This window comes from Macrobrachium nipponense, chromosome 2 (assembly GCF_015104395.2).
Source record: "Macrobrachium nipponense isolate FS-2020 chromosome 2, ASM1510439v2, whole genome shotgun sequence".
NCBI lineage: Eukaryota > Metazoa > Arthropoda > Malacostraca > Decapoda > Palaemonidae > Macrobrachium > Macrobrachium nipponense.
The window spans coordinates 102,855,395-102,865,394 of NC_087201.1; the positions used below are offsets into that span (position 1 = coordinate 102,855,395).

A 10,000-nucleotide genomic window follows, 5' to 3' on the forward strand; every position below is an offset into this window, starting at 1 on the left:
TAGTCTGCAAAAAAGCTGATTTAAATATCTTAACAGATAAGGATCCTCCTCTCCCGCAGTTGGATCCAGCAGATCAATCAAATGGGGTCAGTCATCAGAATACAAAAATGAGGCAGATGTCAACACTATCTTGACTTTGTTAAAACTCTCGATAAAATTGGGCATTCCATGTTAGGCAGAGCTCAACGAGAAGTGAATGGGTGAATAGGTAGGAGCCTGGGTACTTCATTTTCTTTCAACTCGAACGCATCACATAGTAAGCTAATGGTGTAGCATTCACAGTTCCACGAGGAATATTCCTGGTCCGGTTATCCTCATCATCTTAAGTGACATAATATCAGTTTTGTAGGATCATTTATACCCGTATTTGCTGACGTGTCTCAAGTCTGTCTCACATGAGACTCGAGGAAATAGCGAACCGTTTCGGCATCAATAAAAATAGTATCTTTTCGTTGGGGTTTCAGAAACAGGCGTTATTTTCAAGTTGAACACCCTATGGTAAGAGATCCTCAAATTTCACTCGCAATTTTGATCCAAACGGGAAATTCAAGTCAAAGACACTTCATCAGTGACGAGCAAATATGGTCAAATTATGTAGACTGAATCACAGCGAATGATGGTCAGCAGTCTTCATGGATGCTGAGAACATTTTCCAAAATGAGATCTCACCACCTTATAGACATAATGGTGGTGACTTTTGCTCACCAATGTGGCCTCTGCTTTCCACAAACTTTAGCTGAGAGGAGCTTCGTTTGGGACTGGTAAGTATTTCACAAAATGCAGAAAACTCGCCCGATCACCCTTATCGAGAGACTCCAAGGGATGAACATAGCAGCATCCAGCCTAGACACGAACTCTGTTGAAATGTTATACTTATGTGAAATGAAGGAGGTCCTCATCCCAAATTTTCCGTCGCATTCCTCTAAACCAAATTTTTGTAACCCTTCAAGTCACCCTAACTCCCAGGGATGCTTTCCTTCAACCTTCGCTGCATAATTGATGTTCAAGGGCCGCCCTTTGACCTATGTGATATCTTCTTTATTCCATATTAACAGTTCACTATACACAAGGTATATAATGAAAAATGAAACGTCCATGTATATATCCTGCAGGATGAGCCAAGGTGCAATGCTATTGCTTTCAGCAGGTAACTCTCTCTCTCTCCTCTCTCTCTCTCTCCTCTCTCTCTCTCCGCTCTCTCTCTCTCCTCCCTCTCTCTCTCTCTCTCTCTCTCTCTCTCTCACACACTTTTATACCCTTCCCATGTAGTTGTATTTAATTCAGTCTCTCGTATGTGTACCCGTGCTTGTTAACATAGTACCAACGAAGTGATCACCTTTTGTGATATTTTTAGCGGCTCTATGCGGAAAACAAAAGAAATCATTTTTATTTGTTTTTCTTATGAAGTGAAATCACAAACAGCTTTCATGCACAACTTTTACGTCAGTTTTTATTCCTTTTGTCGTTTTTGTCTGTGTTGACGTAAATGGAATGTCACGGGACCAAAAAAGGGAATCGGGTATTGCATACGAATGGGGAAGGTCGCTGCCTGCTTTTCGCTACCCACAGAGAGAGAGAGAGAGAGAGAGAGAGAGAGAGAGAGAGAGAGAGAGAGAGAGAGAGAGAGAGAGAGAGAGAGAGAGAGAGAGAGAGAAGCCATATTAGACCCTAATGTCATTAGGAGGAGGGTACACACACGAGACGTGATCTTTTTGAAGGCAACTGGGTCATCCTGCTGGGAGGAATATGTTCCTGGCTACGTTAATCGGAACCGTTTGGCATCAGTTATCTCCAAAATGACTGTTGCCCATACCCAGGCTGTGACGTGTAATTCCACATGGAACTTATCCTAATGATTCCCGTAGGTGCTGCACCAACCAGGATTGACGAGAATTCTGTGAATTGTGGTAATTGGTAGTAATCCCTCGCTGTTCTCTAATCGACGACATCGCGCGTTGTACGGGCTTTCAATGCTCACTTGTTAGATTGCGCTCGGTTGTGCTTTGTGTGTGTGTGTGTGTGTGGTCACGCGTTTCCGATTAGGCTTTGTTGATTCGTCGCGATGATGTCTGAGATTCCTCTGATTATTGATAACTGTTAATCTTCAAGTAAATAACTTTATGTTTACTATATGGCTTGTTTTATGAAAGGTAACAACATGGAATTGACCGTTATGAAGAAAAAAAAAAAAAACTTCACTTGCTACGTGTCTCTGCTTTTGTGAGGTGACAGCTTCAGGTTTCCTCGTGCCAAATGGGTGGTGTTGAGTGTGAGGTTTGGATTCTGTGGTCTGTCCTCCTTTCAACCTCAAATCGTTAAATTCATTTAATGATTTTAGGTTCTCATGGCCTCTCCAATAGTTTTGGATGCGGTTTGTTTGTTTGTTTGTATTGTGCTTTCACGTTGCATGGAACCAGTGGTTATTCAGCAACGGGACCAACGGCTTTACGTGACTTCCGAACCACGTCGAGAGTGAACTTCTATCACCAGAAATACACATCTCTCACTCCTCAGTGGAATGGCCGAGAATCAAACCCGCGACCACCTAGGGGGAACGCAAACACCATATCAACCACGCCACTGAGGCGCTAGGAAGCGGTTTGTACTGATCATTTATGTTCCTTACAGATGCTCTCTCTCTCTCTCTCTCTCTCTCTCTCTCTCTCTCTCTCTTCTCTCTCTCTCTGGCCTCGTGATACACAGCTAGGACACCCCAATTCGATTCTGAGGAAAGAAAGGTTTTAGGCGATACTGATCTGTCAGCGTAGGTAGTGAATTAATTGGGTACAAAGTTGGTAGTACTAGTCTGTTGTGGGCGTTAGGTAAGTCGATGGAAAACTAAGATAAAGATAACTGAAAGGACTTAAGTAAACCAGCTTTGTCCAAATGCTGAGCGTCCTGCCGTTTAATTGAAAGCTGAAGGGTCCCGACGAAGTAATGTGGCGCCCTACGATTGATGAAACCAAATTATGCATCTGACATTTCAGTGACCCCACTCGCGTTTAACATGCTGAATTTGCACTAGTATGCTTAAGTCTGTTGTTCGCATCGGCCTACACCCACCAGTCGACCCAGCAGCAAATATGTACGTGTGGTAAGTGGAGTTTATACAGGGTTTTGGGACTTTCAACCTCCTCTGTAAGTACTTTTAAAAGGTTGAAGCTGTTGCGTTGAACTGTTTAAATAGTATTTTCGGAATTACGAAAGCAGAGGATTTAGTGTGTTTTGGGATAGTTTGGCCACGAGTGGATAAAATTCGGAGGGAGGAGAGGAAGACCTAGAACGTACTGGGTAAATGGTTTGAAAGAGCAACTGGAAGTATCCAGCAAGCCGGGGGGATGATTGGGGGGGGGGGGGGGGGATCTGCGAGATTAGCGCGGCCTGAGTTAAAGAGTTTGATTGATGCAATGCTGAGGAAACTTTTCTGTGGGTGTAAGAAGTGGTTAATGGTGTACATCAGAGTCAGCCATGATTACAATTTTGGGATGAATGCAGCAGTAACTGTAGTCCTTGTTCTATGAGTATATATATATATATTAATATATATATTAGTATAAGTAGTAAGTAATATATATATTATATATATATTATATATTATACTATTATATAATAGTATTACTATTTATACTTATATATATATAATATATATCATATATATATATATATATTATTTATTATGTATACTATATATATATATATATATTATATATATTATATATATATATATATATCTATATATATATATATATATATATATCTTCCTATAAAATATGTGTGTGTATTATATGAGTTAGAGAGAGTGACTCTGATAACTTATGAGGAATCGGTGTTTGCTTTTCTTTCCTGTACCTTTAGCATCATTCATGGACCGTGTTGTTTTACAAGACATGAAGTGAAAATATTGAAGAAAATGTAATAAAGCAACCCCCCCCCCCCCACTCAAGGAGGCTGTTTTCTGCGGTTATCTTGTTATTAAGTAAAAATCTATATTTTCTGATTCGTGCTGGAACCACCCAAGAATGGTGAATGTTTCTTCGTTTCGCCCGTAAATCTTTCAAGCGACGGAATCGTGAAAATTTGATAAATGAGCACTTATAGACCAAGAACGCCCACGAGTGTTGCAAAGAATCTCGGAGTGTTTCTTTGTCACCAGCCTACTTGTGGTTACATAAGACAAGGCTTCTCTGCGGATACTTTTTTGACAGTTATTGGCAAGGGAGCGTAAAGCCATTTAGTAACTCGGACATTTTTATGTGTACCGAGGATGACTCTGTGACTGCATTAGTTAGTAACTTAAAAATCTCATTGACCTGCATGTACAGCAAGTTGGTCATTTGATCGTAGAATCTTTTAAGTACTTTTCTTTACAGCAAGCATTTGTCTAAAGTGTTTATCTTGACATTTTCTGTGGAAAATGCGCATATCCATGTGTACGTAAGATCGTATTCAAACGATTCTGGATTTGCTGACACAGTGTTCTGCTTTTCTTAGCACTTGAAAGAAAATAGAAATGTCAGGTGCCACCAGACAGCTGAAAGTTGCTTGTAATTCATGTCGGAGATCTAGTTGGGCCTTTGTGTTCTGGCCGTTTGTGTGGAATCCAGCAGTAACAGCAGCAGCCTCTTATACCATCGTTCGTCTGAAGGCATCGTGCTGGTGTGGTCATCTTTCATGAGATCGATTTCAGTTGGGAACTCTGTCTGTGGCATTTTTGGCTTCTGTCGCTGATGTACTTCTGGCGTGCTGCTCTTTCCAGGCGGCAGCATGCCAAAGTCTTGCATTCCTTCAGTGTGGAACTCTCTTTCCGGCGGTGTTATGGAGGTGGATATGAACCGATGAGTAGTGACTCAATCATTGTTATAATTCATTGAATGAATGTTATAATGAGTAAAAGTGGTTTCACCAGAAAATTTTCTCTGGACAGTTATGTATTCGACGTCGATTCCCATCATTTTTAAACGGCAATATGTTCGATCAATAAGTCGTCGTTATCACTATTTTGTTTTTGCTAATCAGAAGCTAATGCTTTTGTGTGTTGTGGGGGGGGGGGGGGGGGGGTAAAATGTTTATTTGGATTCAGACCGTATTAAAAGTCTCGTATTGCCAATTAACACTCCTGTTCCAAAAGCTTCCCTACTAATCATTCATTGTCTGTCCCTCAAGAGAACCTCGGAACTGACGCCTTTATTTCATGGCCCTCCGTCGGAATTTGAGTAATTAAGGTAAATTAGATCGAATCTCTATTTTGTCGGATGATTGGTGTTAGGAAGTGCTCTTTCCACAGACCGGCTTTATTATTATTATTATTATTATTATTATTATTATTTCTAGAGATGTTTGCGTGTTGGTTCCCGCTACAGAATTCTGTCAGTCCGTCCGTATGTCTAAGTATCTGTCACAGTTCCCTTACACCACAATTTCTACTACTCGGTTGAAAGGGTTCCATTCAAACTTGTAACAGCAGTAGACAATCAGGCACAGGTGTGGATTGAGTGAGTCGTCTGCTCTTGCCTTGTTATGCTACTGTTATGGAAGAACACTGCCACAAGGTAAAATTATGGGTGCAAATATCTTCCAGACCTTCACCTTGGCCATACTTTCAAACCTGTCAAGAAACAAATTGTATTTAGCATGCACACTCCACTAACGAAGCCCTTTCTCATGACACCACGATAGTTAACCTTGCTACCTTGACCACGACTTGTAAGGTAAAAACATGGGCCAACGTGGCACTTTGTTTCTCAGATGTTTTTGGTTTGAACTAATATTGTGGGAGTTGTCTACCATTTCATGAGGCATAATGGCATCGTCTTCAACATTGTGTCGGTCGGAGTTCTTTTATAGAAATGTGGGTGTCGTGGTTAGTAGGGAACAGGAATTACTTTAGCAGTATTCTGTCTGTGTTTGAGAGACCCCCTTCGACAAGTTTTGAAGGACTACAACATTTCGCAGTTTTGAGTGTCTGCGACTCCTTGTGTCTCCATTCTGGGCGCTGTATCAGTTCATCCTTCAAGCTCTATGATGAATCTGTAGTGTGTGTGTATGTTCTGTCTGGATGTCCGTTAGTGTGCTCCTACCTATCTTGTCTTTTCTTCACATAGACGAAGTTCCACGTTGGACGAGTGGTTTTCGTGCTCGGCTGCCAGTCCGGTGGTCCGAAGTTCGAGTCCCAGCTCGGCCAACGCGGAATCAGAGGAATTTATTTCTAGTGATAGAAATCATTTCTCGATATAGTGTGGTTTGCATCCCACAATAAGCTGTGGGTCTCGTTACTAGGTGACCAATTGGTTCCTAGCTACGTAAACATATCTGATCCTTCGGGCCAGCCCTTTAGGAGAGCTGTCCATCAGCTCAGTGGTCTGGTAAAACTAAGATATACTTAACTTTTTCACATGGACGGACTGCAAAGACGTGAAATCATTTCTTCAAATTCCGTAGACTTCGGCCAAACTTTTATCCTTGGCTGTAACTGTTGACGTGTAAGGTTGTATAAAAGATGGACTTCATATCTGACATTCATACACCACTTGGTAAGAACCTTGAGATGGCACAGAGTTCACTGACCTTGGGGCCTTTTCTGCGACTTTCACACTAGACATCATAGCCACCTGGAGCAATGATATTCCACAAACATATTTTCTTGGGAGAGAATTGCTAGAGTTGTCTACCTTTCCGTGACCCATACTGGTGTGTGTAGCATTCTTTCCTTCAGTCTGAATGATCTCGGAGAGAAGATTGGTCGCGTGTCAGTAGGGCTCATGTATCGATTTCATTCAGTATTATTATACTTTGAGACTGGTGGAGGTGACAGTTTAAAGACATTTTGAGGCCTTACTTCAAAGGAAATTAGAGAGAGCGAGAGAGGGAAGGGAAGGGAAGAGTATGGAAATTAGGGGGAAATTGAGTCTCAAGGACAGGGGTGGGAAGAAAGTTCAAGAATAATGATCCCGCAACTCCACCTCATCCACACTTTAGAGAGCAACCAGACCAAGTAATTAGTCCCTCCACTCTGGAGTTTTTACTTGTACCTCTGTGATTTTGATCAAGTTATAGCTCATCTTGTCGTGTAACAAATTGCCTGTAATTATATATATGGTAGTTATTATGGAAATAGTTGTAGAAACTTTGTGTAGTCACTCCGAATGAAAGGGGAACATTCTCTGTTAAAATAGGTAAGCGTGTAGGAATCCAGAAAAATTCCGAAATTTCTGAAATTCTCCTTGTGTATCCCCATATTATTTTGTCAGTGAAGTAATTTAAACCTTGATTTGCAGCTTGAAGTGTACTACATCTGCAACTCTGTCAGGATTTTTTGTAGCCTGCCATCTGCTAGAACATAACTAGGGAGTGACCAAGTTATACACAAGTCTTCGTCCACCATTTTCTTCCGTAAGCACCAGGTCACGTGGTCACTTTTGCGCTGAAGTAACCTTGGTTTTACGCCTCTCTCTCTCTCTCTCTCTCTCTCTCTCTCTCTCTCTCTCTCTCTCTCTCTCTCTCTCTCTCTCTCTCTCTCTCTCTCTGCTTTCCCACAAAAAGTATCTTTTCGGTAATTCTTGACTTTTATGTCACTGCACTTTTTTCAGCACATGGAACATAATAAATTGTCGGTATTGATAGCCTATCGGGTAAGTCTTTCATTGCGTCCAAATGTGACGTTCAATATTGAAAGTAGGAGGACGCTTCCTTATATATATCACATACGTGAGCTAAGAATCTTTTGCTAGATTGGATTCCTATTTAGTTCCCGTTGTTTCATTGTCCAAGATCATCAAGTACTTAATTTATTTATGTATTCAGAGCCTCTTGGCCAAAGACTATTTCTAGCTGAACTTCCATAGAAATTAAGATTCAGGTCAGTCACAGCAGTAGTTGTCAAATCCGGTTTATTCCTCCTCTGTAACTGTCATCATTCCAATGCGCTGAGACCACTGAGACGGTGGAAAAAAACCTTAAACTATTAGAGCGACTGTAGTAAAATTAAGATATGTTAAGAGTAGAGGACTTATCTGGAATGAACTGGAAATTCCAGTCTCGTGCTTTAACTATTCCAAAGGACCCCGGCCAATGCTTTCATTTGTTTTGTATGAATAATTTAGACCCAGAAATATATACACACACACACATATATATATATATATATATATATATATATATATATATATATTATCTGTGTGTGTGTTTTGTATCTATGAATTGTTTTTTGTTGTTGGGGTATTTACGTATTAATTCGTGAACTAAAGAAAAAAATTGCCCTCATCTCACACCAGTAAAAAACTGTTAAGTTGCGTATACGCACTTTTTGTTCCTGTGATTGGCTCTCCCTTGAAAACGCAATGGTAACTGATGGCCAGTACGGTCACTCAAAATCATTAGCCGTGTACGATGTATATGTGGACTGAATGACGTTGTATTGCACGCTATTGACTTTGATAGTGACTGGTTGTTCCGCACAAATAACTGCGGTGCATTACGTAGACACCTTCTATTGAAAACGATTTCCAAACACTATAACTTCTTGTAGTTTGCCGTTGTTCTTTCTCCTTTATATTAAGTTTCGTGCCTTATTTTTAACCCATCGTTTCTTTAGCTGCTACTCATATTGACGGCTTATTATTGTATTAATGTGGCTTCCCATGAAGTAGTTTTGCATATATATATATGTTTATATATCATATATATATATATATATATATTATATATATTATATTATAATATATAATATATATATATATATATATCTATCTATCTATCTTAAAAGTCACAGTTAGATGCACGTGACTTTATGATATAAGCGAATACCACAGTAAAAATAGTAGGCAGAAATTCGTAGCTGAGCGCTTTCGTTCTTTAATATTGTGCCTCGACAATGTCTTATTAAAAGACGAAAGCGCCTCATCTACGAATTTATGCCATTTATTTTTCCTGCAGGATTCACATACACACACACAAATAATGTTAGTGATAATGTATATATCTATATATCTATATATATTATATTTTATATATATATATAGTATATATATATATATTATATATATATATAGTATATATATATATATATATATATAGTGTGTGGTGTGTGTGTGTGTGTTTGGAGAGAGAGAGATTAATGTGTTGGGGATGTCAAGGTATCGTAATGACACGTGAGAGATATACACTCGTCCGTCCTCAGACTTCACGAATCTGCTCTCTCTCTCTCTCTCTCTCTCTCTCTCTCTCTCTCTCTCTCTCTCTCTCTCTCTCTCTCCGGCCATTTTCCTTTGTGTGAATATAACACGGATAATGAGATATGCTTTACAAATATGGTAACGTCTGGAACTCGATAGGATAATGCTGCGATGGTCTTTTTGAGAGAAGAGAAGAGAGGCGGGATCTCCGGGAGAGAGGCACTCGGTAACTAACCCTTAAGGCAAGATTTTAAAGGGAACGTTGTCTCATTTTACGAGCAAAGTGTTCTTTTTAGGTGTTGGTGAAACCATTTTTCTTGGAGGAAAATTGGAGTTGAATAACAGCGTGTTAAATGAAATGTAATGGTAATGCATTGAGCTAACAAAATGGTTTGGCTTTCAACCTCGCTGGAAATGCGCTTCGTGTAAAAATTTCTAGAAATTGGTAGTTGGTAACCGAAGGTCAGTTCTGATCACCATAAGTAATGTGGTGTAGTCTATGTGTTGCCAGTGTTGAGAGTGGTTGTGTGCTCGTTCTTTGTACGTGATTGTAATTCGATTTCAACGCAAGACTAAATGGTCTTGGTTGTGTAGATTGGTTTTATTCTGAGGGAATATTAATACGTGGTTTGTCTTTTGAAATGATTAAATTCTTAAATCTCTCTTAGCTTTATGAGTAGAAAGTATCAAGTGTTGCCGATTAACATTGTCTGGTGGGTTATTAATGTACAGTAAGCATTATTTTGCATGCGAACTTCCCAGGAAAAAAAAAAGAAGTTAACGGAATTCTTAGTTGATGTGTAGATTGATTCAACTAAAATATTTTGTCG

General features: G+C 39.8%; 1 protein-coding gene across 3 annotated transcripts in view; it reads left to right on the forward strand.

The window, feature by feature from the left end:
* The window catches only part of LOC135220863 (FGFR1 oncogene partner 2 homolog), a 58,743-nt gene that overhangs the window by 12,751 nt on the left and 35,992 nt on the right, over window positions 1-10,000 (forward strand). The window contains exon 1 of one of the 3 annotated variants that reach the window (XM_064258438.1): window positions 9,655-9,710. The exons of 1 other annotated variant lie outside the window; for it this stretch is intronic. The gene's annotated coding sequence lies outside the window, so the exon portion shown is untranslated. Of the gene's footprint in view, window positions 1-9,654; window positions 9,711-10,000 lie in introns of those variants that run through there. One more of the 3 variants, XM_064258437.1, reaches the window with a different exon arrangement.